Raw genomic sequence first — 15,716 nt, 5'->3', positions numbered from 1 at the left:
TAGGGTTTACATGGATGTAACCCTAATCCTCCATAATATATAAAGGGGTCCTTGGCTCACAAAATTGGCACAAGTGTGTGAAAATAAGAGTGGGCCGATTTTAGTGTGCATACATATTCTCTCAAGTTCTTCCAAGGTGTTTTGGTGATTTGCGATTCCATTTGAGGCTTCCACACTATTGGGGCTAAGCTCTTAAAGCTTGAAGACATCAAGCTACATCAAAAGGTATGTCATCTAACTAGAACTTTGTAGTATAGGTGCTTCATAATATGCTAGTTAGGATGAAACCTTGGAATAGTTAATATTTGCATGTATAATAGAGAAAACATAGATCCAAGGTTTATAGGGTTGCATGTACACCATAGGAGTGTTAGAATGCTCAAAACCCAACACATACCACATACCATACAATAAACATACTGTCAGGCATATCTGGGTGCCCGACCTACCCTGCTAGGCATACCAGGGTGCCTAACCTACCCCTGTCAGACATACCGGGGTGTCCGACCTACCCCTCCGGTTTATCTCAACCGGTTACGGGGACTATTTCACCCCCTACTACTACCACATAATAACATAATCGTACTGTCAGGCATACCGGGGTGCCTAACCTACCCCTTCGGTCCTTACACCCGTAACATGGGGACTATTCCCCCTACTACCACTGTCACCTAATATCATATCATACTAGCATATAGAACATATCATATAGTGGTAAACCCAAGTAATTATCACAAAGACAACTACTTGACAAACAATCCCTACTAGTGGGCCGGCATTGTGGCCGTAGACCCACTCCTACTGGAAGGTAACTCACCTCGATGTCGTGTGGTGCCTGCACTGTCCTCGGTATGAAAATCAACTCTTCTCAACTCCTCAATCCCTACAGAACAACCTTTCTAAATTACCATTTCATACTCATAACCCTTACAAGGGTCAACTCAAGTCCAAGTCAAAGTCAAGGTCAAAACCCTGGTCAAGGTCAACTTTGATCAAAGTCAACATCTGGTTAACTAGACTCGCCGAGTTGGTCCACCAACTTGTCGAGTCCCCCTATTCAGAAAATGCTACAACCCCGTCCCTACTCGTCGATTCTAGCAAGAGCTCGATGAGTTCTCCTTCAACAAAACATCGGGACCTCCTTCAACTGACTCGCCGAGTTCATCCTTGAACTCGTCGAGTCCACCTTCATCCTTGAAGGTGTTTAGTCTATGACTCACCGAGTTCTCCTTGAACTCGGCGAGTCCGTCTTCATGTGGTTGGGACATTTCCTTGAACTCGTCGAGTCCGCTCATACACTCGCCGAGTTCCATGATTTCCAGGTCCCTAATGAGCCTAGAAAACTGAGTGTTCTTCTATCTTAGCATCTAGTCCATCAACAGAAGGATTTAATAGAAAATATGACCCGACTTGCCGAGTCCCATGAACGAGTCGTCGAGTCCCTCTTTGTCCAAAACTATACAGTCAATTTCAGTGAGTCTTAATGCATCCAAATCGTAGATCTGGCCTCCTAGGATCCTTTTTATACGTAAAGCTACGAACTTGATGTCCATGCATGGGGTTTTTGGCTCAAAAGGCTATAAAATGGGGTTTATAAGATGCATGGGCTTCCCATGGCCATAAAGTTGGCACCATTATGCCATGGGAACCCTCCATGGTTCCAGATTTGAAGCTAACACTCCACAAAATGATCAAAACCCAAAGGTGGCTTAGAATTGTCCCAAAAATGGAAAGATCCATGTCTTAAAGAAGATCTATCAAATGATAAGTCAAGGTTCAAGCTTTTTACCTTGAATAAACTGGAAATGGAGCAAAATCTATGGATCCACTTGCTTCTTTAAGAACTCCCAAGCTTCCACTTCTTCCTTCAAACTTCCAATAACTCTAAATACTCAAAATGGCTCAAGAACACTCAACAAGCTTTAGGGTTTCGAGATAAGGCTTTCTGGAAGTGAGAGGGACGATGGAGGTTGGTTTGAGGAAAGATAAGTTGTTTAAAATGGGTGCAAACCCTAAATATTAGGGTTTTGTCCAGACAGCCCTACTCGCCGAGTCGGGCTCCTCGACTCGTCGAGTAGGTTACTTAAAACCCGCGACCCAAAGTCTAGTCTACTCGACGAGTTGGGCCTCCAACTCGTCGAGTCCATGTGTAAAAATCAATCACTTTTATTTAAAGTACGTATCGGGATCCGGGCGTTACAGACTGAATCTCGCTGTCTAGCCTCTTTCCATTTAGCAGACTCGGGGCCTGCCATGGCTTCCTTGTAGTTGTTAGGTTCATCCAAATTTACCAGTGTGCTATCACTGATAAATGTATCACCTTCAGTAGTAATATGGAAACCATAAAACTCAGGTGTATTTCTAACTCTACTGGAACGCCTCAGAGGTAACGACTCGTCAATTGGATCAACTGGATTTTCCTCCTCGGGTTGATTGCTAGTGTTTGAGGTTCCTTCACCGCTTGACTCTTGAAGCTCTTCAAGGTCAATTTGCCTCCCACTGTTTCCTTGGCCTATGAGTTCTCTCTCTCAAAAGACTCCTCTCCTCGCAATTAAGACAACATTGTCACTCGGTCTATAGAAAAGATATCCAAAGGATTTATGTGGGTAGCCGATGAAAATACATCGCTTACTCTGATGTTCGAGCTTTTCGTGAGTTTCTTTTCTCAGAAAAGCCTCGCAACCCCAAACTTTGATGTGGTCTAATGTGGGAACTTTCCTTGTCCACATCTCATGAGGTGTTTAGGAAACCTTTTAGGTATGGACTAGATTAAGGATATGGGTGGCAGTCTCTAAGGCATGACCCCAGAATGAGATAGGTAATGAAGCTCAATTCATCATGGAACGAACCATGTCTAGCAAGGTTCTATTGTGCCTGTCTGCCACACCATTAAGCTATGGTGTCCTAGGTGGCGTCAATTGTGAAACAATTCCACATTCCTTAAGATAGTCAAGGAACTCGATACTAAGATACTCTCCTTTACGATCGGATCGCAACATCTTTATCTTCCTGCCCAATTGATTATCCACTTCTTGGTTAAACTCCTTGAACTTTTCAAAAGTCTCCGACTTATGCTTGATTAAGTAAATATGCCCATATCTACTATAATAATCAGTAAAAGTCACATAGAAGCGCTTAGCATCCCTTGTGGCGGTTCTGAATGGTCCACACACATCAGTGTGTATGAGATCCAACAGACCTTCACCCCTTTCACAAGTACCAGTGAAGGGTGACTTGGTCATCTTTACAAGTAAACAAGATTCGCAAGTGTCATCCGACTTTAAGTCGAATGACGCCAAAACTCCATCCTTTTAGAGTTGGGCTATGCGCTTCTTGTTGACATGTCCAAGACGACAATGCCACAAGCATGCCTTATCCAAATCATTGGAAGAATCAATATTCAACACATTATTTCCTAAGTTATCTACAATCATCACAGTTTCATATATATCATTGCAAGGTAATGCTTCAAAATAAAAAACACCATGACAATAAGCATAAATACCACTATTTTCATTATTAAAGGAAAAGGTAAAACCTTGTTTATACAAACTGTGAAAGGAAATAACATTTCTCGCCATATCGGCCGGGTAACAACAATTATTCAAATCTAAATTTAAACCATTACTAAGCAATAAAGAATAAACTCCAATCTTGGTCACAGGCGACATTTTCCTATTTCCCATGATTAACTTTATCTTCCCGTGCTCCACATCCCTACTTCTTTTTAGTCCCTGCAAATCAGAACAAATGTGAATACCACAACCTGTATCAAGGACCCAAGAATTAGCATGTGATGAGTTATTAGATTGAATAGTGTAATTACCTGCAAAGGAGGGTTTGATCTTCCCATCCTTTATGTCCTGCAAGTACTTGGGGCAGCTTCGTTTCCAGTGCCCTTTATCATGACAGTGGAAGCACTCTACTTCCTTTGGATTGGAAGAGGGATTAGCAGAACCAGCCTTGGTTCCACTAGAAGAGGATCCATCAAGAGACTTTCCCTTGTGGCTCTTGTAGGGAGCCTTCCTCTTCTTTCCCTTCTCATGTCTGATTGCCAGAACAGGGGCAGAAGTAGTAGTAGTAGGAGTAGACACAACCGACTTGCCTTTCAGGTTGCTTTCTGCAGTCCTAAGAAGGCCTTGAAGCTTGCTAAGAGTGACCTCCTCCTTGTTCATATGATAAGTCATACGAAACTGATCATAACAAGAAGGTAAAGAGTGTAGAATAATATTTATGGCCAACTCTTCATCAAAATTGACATTCAATTTAAGCAAGAGGTCCATGAATCTCTGCATCTTCTGCAAGTGGGTCGTGATGGGTTCACCATCCTTCATTTTGGTTGTGATCATGGAGGCAATGATCTCATACCTCTCATGTCGAGCACTTTGATGGTATATTTCCATCAAATCATGATACATTTCATAAGGATAGTAGTCCTCATAAGACTTCTGCAGCTCAGTAGTCATGGTTGCAATCATTAGACACGACACCTTTGTCACATCCATCTCATGAGTAGTGTGTTCAGCGATTTGTTCAGGAGTAGCAGCGGTGACATCAATCTCTTGAGCTCTTTATCTAGGATATATTCTTTTTCCTCATAGCGAATAGCCATCCTGATGTTTCGAATCCAGTCATTGAAGTTCGAGCCATCGAAAATGACCCTCCCATATAGGTTCATGAGGGAGAAAGAGCTTGAAGGGATTGGGTTGGAAGCATTGTTTGGGATAGACATCTGTAAAGGAAGAAGAACAAAGTTCAGATTAGATGATAATCCTTAATATTACACCCAATATGAAATATTAAGGCTAGGACCCAACACAATATTCTACAATTGCGAAAAGGGATGCCGTAATCCAATTGTAAAATATTTGAAGTTAGGTAAATGACGATTTACCAATTTCCACCATGAAAAACAAAATAGATTATTAAGTTTTAATTGGACTGAAATTCCTAGATCTTTGAGATTCATTTAACTTTTCAATGGCATGTTTAAATCTCGATTTTGCCCTTCATGTTTGTGACTGGGATGCCGATGATCACAAACAAGGAGTGAATAACCATGCAAATTAGCTTGGTACACCCAATGTTACAAATCACCTAATCAATGTGCCGGTTAACCACACACGCTCCATTGATCTATGATTAACATCAAGTTACCCTTTGCCACACATTATCAGTCCCAGATTAGTGTGCCGGTTAACCACACACGCTCCACTAACGACTTAACAAGGTGCAAAGTGTAATTTCATGGATTAGCACCATTTCACATTTTTCCTAAAGTAACTAAGATTGGGAATTTTAATAAAAGTTTAATTACTTTATTTTTTTATCATTATACTTTTAATGAGGGAGAATTAATGCCCTATCCTACCCGTTCGGCTAACGACCCTCCACCAGTCAAGGAAGCGGTGGGTGAGAGTGGACACCCATTAAACCACCATTTTATAGGCAGTAACCTTATATCCCCCCTTTATAGACCGACTTCGTGAATGAGGCCTACTAACAGTAAGACCGACTTTGTCTTATACATATATATATATATATATATATATATATATATATATATATATATATATATATATATATATATATATATATATATATATTATTAAACTTATAATATTATAAAGTATAAGGGTTGAGTTTTAACTTTTAAAACTCTAGGGTTTGCAATTAAAGTTTCATTAGTGTGACTTTACAAATTCTAAAACTTGAGGGCAAGTTTTGAAACTTGTCAAAACTCTTCACATTCATAACTTACGAGTTTAATTTGATTTTGATGTGTGAGACCTTTCATTTTTCATAACTTGAGGACAAGTCATGGAGGTCATTAAAATTCATTTAGATCATTTTTCTAACTACTAAAATTATCACATAATCTATGATCTAACTAAACTCATAATCAAGATAATTTCTAGTCAACAATTTGAAAGCAATTTTGTTTATCATATAAAAAAACAATTATTTTAAATCTTTGACAATTATCTTGTGGTTGGATGAGTACAAGCACTACCATATCATAAAAAACATTTCCAATGATCCAAAACAGTTTGTGGTAGTGTTCCCAATCCAAACCAGGCCAAGAAACTCGAAATTCTGCAAACAGGGCCTTCAACTCGTCGAGTACATGAACTGGACTCGGCGAGTTGCTCTGTTACTGAGTAGACTCGTCGAGCCTGTTCATGTACTCGGCGAGTTCACCGGTCAAAGGCCAAAATTTCGACTTTTTCAGCTTTGAAAAACTAGTAAGCATCAAATATAATAGAAAGCAATCCTAGGCTCTGATACCACTGTTGGGTTTTGAGCACTATAACACTCCTATGGTGCACATGCAACCCTAAATTCTTTGGATCTATGTTTTCTCTATTATACATGCATAATTTCAATTTTTCCAAAGCATTGTCCTAACTAGCATACAAATTGCCAAATGAATAAAACATCTAGTTAGATGACATACCTTTTAGAAGGACTAGTAGTTCTTGACCTTTGAAAGCTTGAGCACCTCAAGTGTGATGCCTCTAATGGTTCACAAACACCAATATGAAAAAGGATGATATAAGAGAATAAGCTACTTATCTTAAAGAGAAGAGGCAACCGATTTTGGCTCATAAAGGGTTCTATTTATAGTGTTGCACATGCTAGGGTTACACTTGGTAAACCCTAATAACCCATGACTTTCCACATTCTCATGCTCCATGGATTTAACCTCCATGGACTATCCATGGATTAGTTTAGCCCATAATCATGGATCATTAGCCCACACTACAAGAATTATTGATTTACATAATCAATCCCCATATATTTAATTAGTCTCTTTTGACTACAAAATTAATTCCAAATTAATTCTTGATCAATACTAATTAAATAATTTCGTATTAATATATTATGCTTGTAATATATTAATAAACCATAAATAACCTTATTCTCAAAATCCATCCTATCAAATTGCACTGGTGAAGCCAACCCAAAAGGACCATGCTACAATCGGGTCAAGTACATATCAGTTATCGTTATGGACTTAGACACCAAATCCAACACATTATGCCTCAATGGTCAGCCTCTATTTCACCCTAAAGCTACTACCACGAAACCCTAACCCTTCTTTGAGTGATTTTGGAGCTTAGAAGGCCATTAGAAGAGTATCTTGGAGCTTTAGAAGAAGGTGTTCGTTCTTGAAGACTTACTGGAGAAGATAGAGCTTTTAGATCCAGAACTACACCAGCTTTTGGCTCTCATTTGAGGTATAAAGTCTTGAACTTGGTGGCTATCTTCTTAGATCTTATGTGTTGAGTTTTTGGACCTTTTTTGTCCCAAGGATGAGGCTTTATGGTCTAAATCCGATTCCTAGGCTTAGAGTTGCCACTCTCAGTGCCAAATGCGTCCCTAAGGCAGAAAGTTGCCATCTTGAATGTCTTAATGGGTTCATGCATGAGTTAAGATCACTTTCATGGAAGTAGAATACCATTTTTGGAGTTTGAGCTTATGTGGGACATGCAAAGTCACCAAGTCCATGACTTTATGGATTAAGACGTTGAAGAGGATTTGGATTTGTGATTATAGCCTTTGGAATAGGGTATTAAGTGCTTAATGGGTGAAGTGCCTTAACGGAGCAGTACGATGGGCGTACATGCATGTACGCGCAGCGTACAAGTCATACAGCTGTACGCTTAGCGTACAAAGGATACGCCCTGCATACTCAACAGATGTGGGCTTCGCGTGTTTTGGGCCTCAGATTGGGCCATACATTGGACTTTGTTTCTTTGGGCCTTAGTGGGCCATCAGAAGTCAGATAATCTGCGCTAAGATTATGTTTGGGCTTTAGGGTAAGGCACATTAGAGGGGTTGGGCCCAATTTAGCAAATTGGGCCATTAGTGGGCCACTAGTGGGCTTGGGAAGTCTACCTAGTATTGGGCCTTTCGTATTATGGTTTTGGGCCTTAGGTATGGACCAAATCAGATCAGGGGTAAAATGGTTATTTTACCCTAAGGAGGATTATTGGCTTTTGGACTAAGTGTTATTTTGGTAATGATAGCTCGGGGAGTCGAGAGATCAGCAGTTCGGGGATCTGTCAGGTAGCAGCCAGAGGATTATTCATGTGATTCAGCTTTGCGAAGTGAGTTTCCCTTTGTATGAACTGGTCTAAGGCACCAATGTCGGCATGTATATGTATGTATGTATGATTATATGTTCCAGACTACGGTTCGATGCCGGGTGGTACCCGATGACTATGTGCATGTCTAATATACTTGTTGTCTGTGTGATACTTGTATGAGTCTGGTAGGAAGGTGAGTGTGGGTGGGGGCGGGGGCGGGGGCCCGTATCTCATCACTAGCTGAGTGTGGACGGGGTTCCATATCTCATCATTAGCAAAGTAGGGGCGAGGCCCATGATAGGCGAGGCCTTAGGACTGGGTGGTACCCAATGAATGTATGCATGTTTAGTTATACTTGTTCTCTTTGTGATACTTGTATGAGCGTGGTAGGAAGGTGAGTGTGGGCGAGGTCTCGTATCTCATCATGAGCTGAGTATGGACGGGGTTCCATATCTTATCATTAGTAGAGCAGGGGCGGGGCCCAAGATAGGCGAGGCCTTAGGACTGGAGCATATAGTACTGTGTATTATTCTTTATGTGCTAGTATGATTATATGATATAGTTTGTATGTGTACAACAGGTGAGGCCCAGAGACAGGCGGGGCCTGGAAGAAACAAATTTATATACCGAGCGGGGCCTGATGTCGGACACTGTCCGATGTCGGGCGAGGCCCGATGTAGGGGCGGGGCCCAATATATGTGATTATGTGTATGGTATGTGGTAGGTTGGGGAACTCACTAAGCTTCATGCTTACGGTTTTCAGTTTTGGTTTCAGGTACTTCTAGTTGCAGAGAGAAGAGTTTGGGATGACTGCATCGCACACAACATGATGTTTTAGCCTGGGATGTTTACTCTTATGTTTTGCTTTGGAAACTTTGATAATAATGTTTTGAAATACTTTGACTCATGTCTTGATGGAATGGTTTTATTTAATGGGTTAAAACGAAATTTTTGAACCGTATTTTTGGGATGAATCATCCTTGAGGTTGGGCCTAGGGTTTTGTTCGGCTTAAAAGACTAATTTGCCCCTTTTTGACCTTGGACATTAGGCAAGTATTGTAGGTTTTTAGTTTTGGGTTATGTCTCAATTATTAATTGGGACTCTATTGTTTAGTTAGCACGGGGATTTCTCCAGTCCAGCAGCCCGATCGTTTATCTATGTTCACTAAATTAATATTAGTCTTAATCTATTAAGTCAAAAATTTGGTCTAAAAAGCATAAAAATTCTATTTTTACCCTATTGGTCAAAATGCATCTTCTCATGCATTTCTTCTCTTGAACTTACTCATCTAACTTCTTATAAGTAACTTAAACTTAACTTGGCCATTTTCATGATGTCATAACTTTATATTCTAATAAATTTTTATTAATGAGCATTTTGACCTTTTGGTCAATAGTGGACTAAAAGTCAATTTTCTCTAAATTTCGGGTTCTTACATTAATGTTGTTATTTGCTTATCCTATTTTTGAACTATGTTGATCCTTGATTTTGTTTAACTAAAAAATGTTAGTTAATGTTGTTGTATATTTAGAAAGTCCATTTGTGGGTCATAAACCCTTTTAACTTGATTTGGATCATTAAATTCCAACTATTTGAAATAGTATTGTTTAACTTGATTTAGGTCAACAAATCCCAACATATTTAAAATTGTTTTATTAAAATTCAAGGCATTTTTAAAATATAATATGTTGAAAGAGTGTTTGAAAAGATTTGGGTAATAAAACTCCTACATTTTTTTGTAATGGTTTAAACAAAAATGATTTTTTGGAAGTCGATTGAGTAAGTAAGATCGCAATCTTCTTACTAAAAATGAATCCACCTCGGGTATTCTTACTAGGCAAATCTATTGTCTAACCTATTTTGACATATGCTCAGGTTGAAGATAGATTCAAGAAGTAGAAAACTTAGCTTGGATTTTGAGAAGACCACAACTTATGTGGCGAGCAAGAACAAGTGTTATGATATCTTTATTGTTAACAATCTCGCTAAATTTTAAACCTGACAAACTATTATTTCTTTGGGACCAAACTATTTTTCGAAAACTTTAACTACGGTTGAGAAATTATTAATGGTTTTTTCAAGGAATCGAAACTGTATTTTGCCATAGTTATTTTAAATGGAAGAATTAAAAAGCATAAATGTTTCTTAAACATGTTTTCAAATAAACCCTAGCGAGGGGTGTTACACGTTTTCTCTGTCTCTCCTCTCTTGGCAACAACCCATCGATGTATTTCCTCTTCATAGTCGACGACAACTTCAATGCCAAACAACAGTTTCAACGCTGACAACAACTTCAACGTCCAAGCCACAACTATCCATTGCCAGATCACACCTCCATTTCCCTTTCACTTCCACCTCTAATCACCCACCGGTGGGTCCATGAAAATGTTTCAAACCTCACATATTCAACATCAACCCCCTTTTTTAACATTCATTCAACAAAAATACTTCCACTAACTAAACTAATTCAAACAATTTCTCTCTTCTCAAGCCCAACATTCTCAAGTACAACCTTCTCAAACTCAACCACAACCTTCCCATGACAACGATTGGAATCTCAACCACAACAATCAAAAAAGAAAAAACAAAACAATGGCAAAAAAAAGGTGGTAGGAGTTGGATCGAAGACAAGGAAGAAACATTAACGCAATATTGGATTTTTATATGCCTAGATGAAGAAATCAACAACACCTAATCCGGTAGTGATTTTTGGAACCGTGTTCTAGCACACTTCAATGGGCAAATGGAAAATGATGAATATCATACCTGTGATGGTGTAAATGGCAAATAGCGCAAACTAAGAGCTAGTTACACCAATTTAGCGACATGTTCAAAAATCTCACAAACATGCATAAAAGTGGGTCAAATGATTTTAAAATGTTAACCACCCCACTTCAAATGGAAAAAAAACATAAAATGATATGTGAAAAAAAATTACAATAAGCACAAAATAAATGTAGTAAAATAAATGAGAACATGACATATTACAAAAAAAAATTTCATTTATTAGAATATATGTTGTATTAAAATAATCAATAATAAAATGATATATATATATATATATATATATATAATATGGAATGTCGGGTATTTTTTAAGTTTGTGGTTTGACGGTGAAAATAGAGGAGAATTTTATACGTACCCCTCAAAATGCTTAATGTATCTCCATGTGAATGTAATAATGTTTGTGTATCCTGGTGATGTGACGATTTATATAAATAAATTGATACATATAATAAGAGGATGCCTATAGTAGCACCCAAATGAAAGTGAAGTAGGTGCATTGATATAGCAACACTTGTAGAGTAATAAGTAATAACCATCATACTTGATGGTTTTATCGTCAAACGTCAAAGTTACAACATATGTAGGGATAATGACTTAAAAGGGTAATATATTATTGGATTTGTACACATTTGGTCATTGAGTTTTTTTTTTGTCCACATTTACCCCTTCAACTTGTTAAACTGTACACATTCAGTCCTTATGACCGGTTACTCCAGGTTAGCCGAGAAAAATGACTTAATAGGGTAATATATTTCTCATTTTGTACACATTTAGTCCTTGATATTTTTGTACACATTTAGTCCTTAATATTTTTTTGTTTCAAAATAAGTTATTTTTGTTTTTGTACTCATTCAGTCCAAAAAAACTTCATTTTTAAATAAGGCAAAACTCTCTAATTATAAATCTATTATTAAGAAAAAACGTTTATTCCAAAATACATTCCAAAATACATTTATCGAAAATCAAAGTAATATAGGAAATGCGGAATCCTCAATACTGTTGATGAGTGTGTACAGTCCTGCCTTTGCCTTCCCACGATCAACGATGGAACCTGAAAACATAAACAACTGGATAAGCTCAAAGTTTAACGAGTTTCCCCCAAAATATCCGATACAACAAACGTATTATCATGCATAACGGGCTCACAGTCATCAGATTGGAATACATTGGCCCAATAAGTTATCGGACTGGAATGCCAACATGCAATAGATCCAATTAGTCATCGTACTGGAATACCCAAGGTTTGTTGGTCTGCCGCCTTAACCCAACCGCTCTTCTCGAGCCTCCGTGCCTACGGCTTACAGCCGGCCCACACCAGGTATCTTGGCCTACAACATATAGCACGACCGCATCAACCCATCCCACTACCATATGGCTATCACACGTAAGATGTCGTGAGAAAAAGTTAAAGAAATCATTCATAAGTACTGAATGAGTACAAAAACAAAAATAACTTATTTTGCAAAAAAAATATATTAAGGACTAAACGTGTACAAAAATATTAAGGACTAAATGTGTACAAAGTGAGAAATATATTACCCTATTAAGTCATTTTTACCGGCTAACTTGAAGTAGCCGGTCATAATGACTAAATGTGTACAGTTTAACAAGTTGAAGGGGTAAATGTGGATGAAAAAAAAACTCAGTGACCAAATGTGTACAAATCGAAAAATATATTACCCATTTAAGTCATTATCCCACATGTACAATAAAGATGAGCCATGCAGGAATGTACAATAAAGGAATAAAAGTATAAATAAATTAATATATAACTGTAATTCTAAATAACCGATATTTTTATATTATGATTAGACTAGTTTAAAGAAATCCACGTATAACAAAATGCATTAAGCATATTAAAATGAGAAAAAAAAATACAAATCTGCCCGCCACTACTGCATATGAGAAAGATAGATTATTTTTTAAACTTTCTCTGTAAATAATCACCAATTGTGCATATGACTCATTTCAAAATTACCGTGTGCTATGAACCTTTTTTTTTTTTATGGCTCTAACTCTAACCAAAAATATTAAAAAAGTAAAAGAAGTTTGTATACTGCAAAATTGTTTTTCATGTATCGTGAAACTGTTTATATTATGGTTAGTGGTTAATATAATAAATGGGTGGTGAACTATTTTATCTTCTTCTCAAAACATAAGAAAATGCTATCAAAAGGTAAGCAACTAAAAATTTTATGTTCATAAATAAAATTATTTAAATGATATTTTGTTTTTATAATAATGATATTTTTATAAAATAAAATAGATATTTTGGTACTTATTGATGACACGAGCTCTTCATATTATTTAGACAATCATAACTTTTTCTTAGAAAATCTTTGTTACAGAAATCTTCATAAAACCATTTTCGTAACCGAAAGCTATTCCGTAGTGCAAAAATGAAATGGTAAGTTTATAAAGATTTTCCAACAAAATTTGTTGTAAAATAAAAAAAAATTAAATAAATTTTCAACAAAAAACGAACTTTATAGTAGATATAGTGAAATAAGTGGTTATATACTTATATTGTGACAGGTAAATTTTAGGTTTATTTTACACGAACAATTTGTTTTCCTTAAAGAAAAAAGAATATATTATTGAACGGGATGAGTATGGAGAGGATGTACGAGTGAGGTATGGGAATGTGGGCGTGGGTTTGTGAATGAGGACCCATCTTCATTCGAGGTTTATTTAACTACTTTTAATGATTTTTATTTTTATGGTCTAAATTATGTATTTAAGATGTTTAATAGTTGTTCATTGAGTTAAGCTTTGACTAAGTCAGACTCATCATTTTATCAAATACAATAAAAGACATATTATATGTTATAAGACCGAACCTTAAAATTTTAATTATGGTATCAAACAGTCTAATTGATTGAGATCTAACATATTGCTAGATTCAATGAGAAGTATATCAAACGGTCTATAAATACATAATATCTATTAATAACATCCGCTAGTTTTATAATTATATCTACATGTTACATACCGGTATATTTATTTGGAGAACTTATTTTTCTTGGAATTGTTTATGTGTTAATAATTGTCATGTTTAAAGAAAACGTTAATCAAGTATGATATGTGTATACGAGTAACATGTACATAAGGAGGTGTAAAAATGTTTAGATTTTTTTCTTTTGGAACAGCAAATCTAGTCTACTCTTAATATCACATATGTTCCAGACAGGAGTTGAACTATTGATCTCAAACATGTTTAGATGATAAATAAATACTGTGCAAAAATAATGTCTAAACTAGGGATTATATTATCATCTATATACATTAAGTTGTCTTGACTGTTGACCATTATTATCTGCATTTAAGATCACATCAAGCCGTATAAGTATGCTAATGTGATTGGATATAGAAAAACTGTACATAGAGGTATGAGTTATTGTATATAAATGTACTCTTGATTGTTGCAACTACTTCCATAATTAAAACATTTAAACATGTAGTCGTTTTTGTAAGGTTGGAAGTCATTGCTTAGAAAATATGCAACCACCCTCAAGATCATGTAGGGGAACACCCTACATCTTAGGAAGTGAGCCAGCGTGATATCTTGAATGAGTATGCGATGACATAATATGTCACGAATAAATAGCTAAGATCAAACCATTATCGTGTTTTCTAATTATTCTAGCTTCTTGTTTGTTGGTTTAATAGGATTTAGTTGTTAGAAAAGCCTGTTATTTTGTCAGTTGAGATATTTAACATCATATGTTTTATATGGTGATGATAGAGAGATTTCTCTCTTTACTTTTTAGAACATCTTTGATTTTGATTGTTGGAGTGTTTTCGTTGAAAAAACTTATGTGGTGCACAGTTGCCCTTTTTTATTCTTTGTAGTGAATGAATCAAACATTTAATGTTGCAAGGGAAGCTTATTGCTCATTCTTGTTTAACCATAACTAGGGATTTTTGGTATCTGTCTTTTTGCTAGACAACAAACGATCCAAAATTAAATGGGCCAGGCCATCCCGTTTTGTTTAATTAAATGAATTGAGTTAGAATTCAAATTTTAACTTAACTTAAATTTATAAACCTATTTAAAAATCTATTTGTATTTTACGTTTGTTTAATATTAATATAAAATAACTAATTTTTTTAATTATTTAGTTTTTAACAAATAAAAAATAAAATAACCTATTAGAAAATACACAACCGAGATGAAAGTGATACGGAAAGTGAATGTCCAAAGTTAAGTTGCATAGAAAATAGAAGGGTTAATGACACAAAAGCCATTATATATCAACATTTTTTTGGTTTAACCCTAAATTTTTTTGTTCCTCATATGGCTGTATTTTCGAAAACTTTTCATTTTTGGGTCGTTGGCGCCGATCATCAACTAGTTTTGACGACATGTCGGTTTGGCAGATATAAATTGTTTTCTCATTTTGCATTTAGCCCCAATATTTACGTATAGGTTTGGGTTTAGACCAAACATTTTCTTTGTTCCACATTTGCCATTATTTTTTCGAATTTTATTCATTTTAGCCAATGACTAGTCACCAATAAGTATTTTAAAACGTAATAGCTTAACATGAAAAAGTAAGAGACACTTAAGGCAAAAGTCAAACCTATGACTTCTCCTTGAGGGCAAGGTGCGTTAGACGGTGAGCCAATGGCTCTCTTTGTTATCACATAAAAACCTATTAAGTTGTATCAAGCCAACAAAATTTTAATCAACATGTTACATATTGCTATGATAAGTATATTTATCAAAGTACAATGCATTAATAAAAACTAATTTGAAAGTATTTTTGAACAATAATGATTTTATAAAAACCTGAACTAGTAAGAAACTAGTCGGGAACAAAAGTATACATTAC

This window comes from Lactuca virosa, chromosome 5 (assembly GCF_052849685.1).
Source record: "Lactuca virosa cultivar CGN04683 chromosome 5, Lactuca_virosa_CGN04683_v6, whole genome shotgun sequence".
Taxonomy (NCBI): Eukaryota; Viridiplantae; Streptophyta; class Magnoliopsida; order Asterales; family Asteraceae; genus Lactuca; species Lactuca virosa.
Note: the sequence above shows the minus strand (reverse complement) of the source record.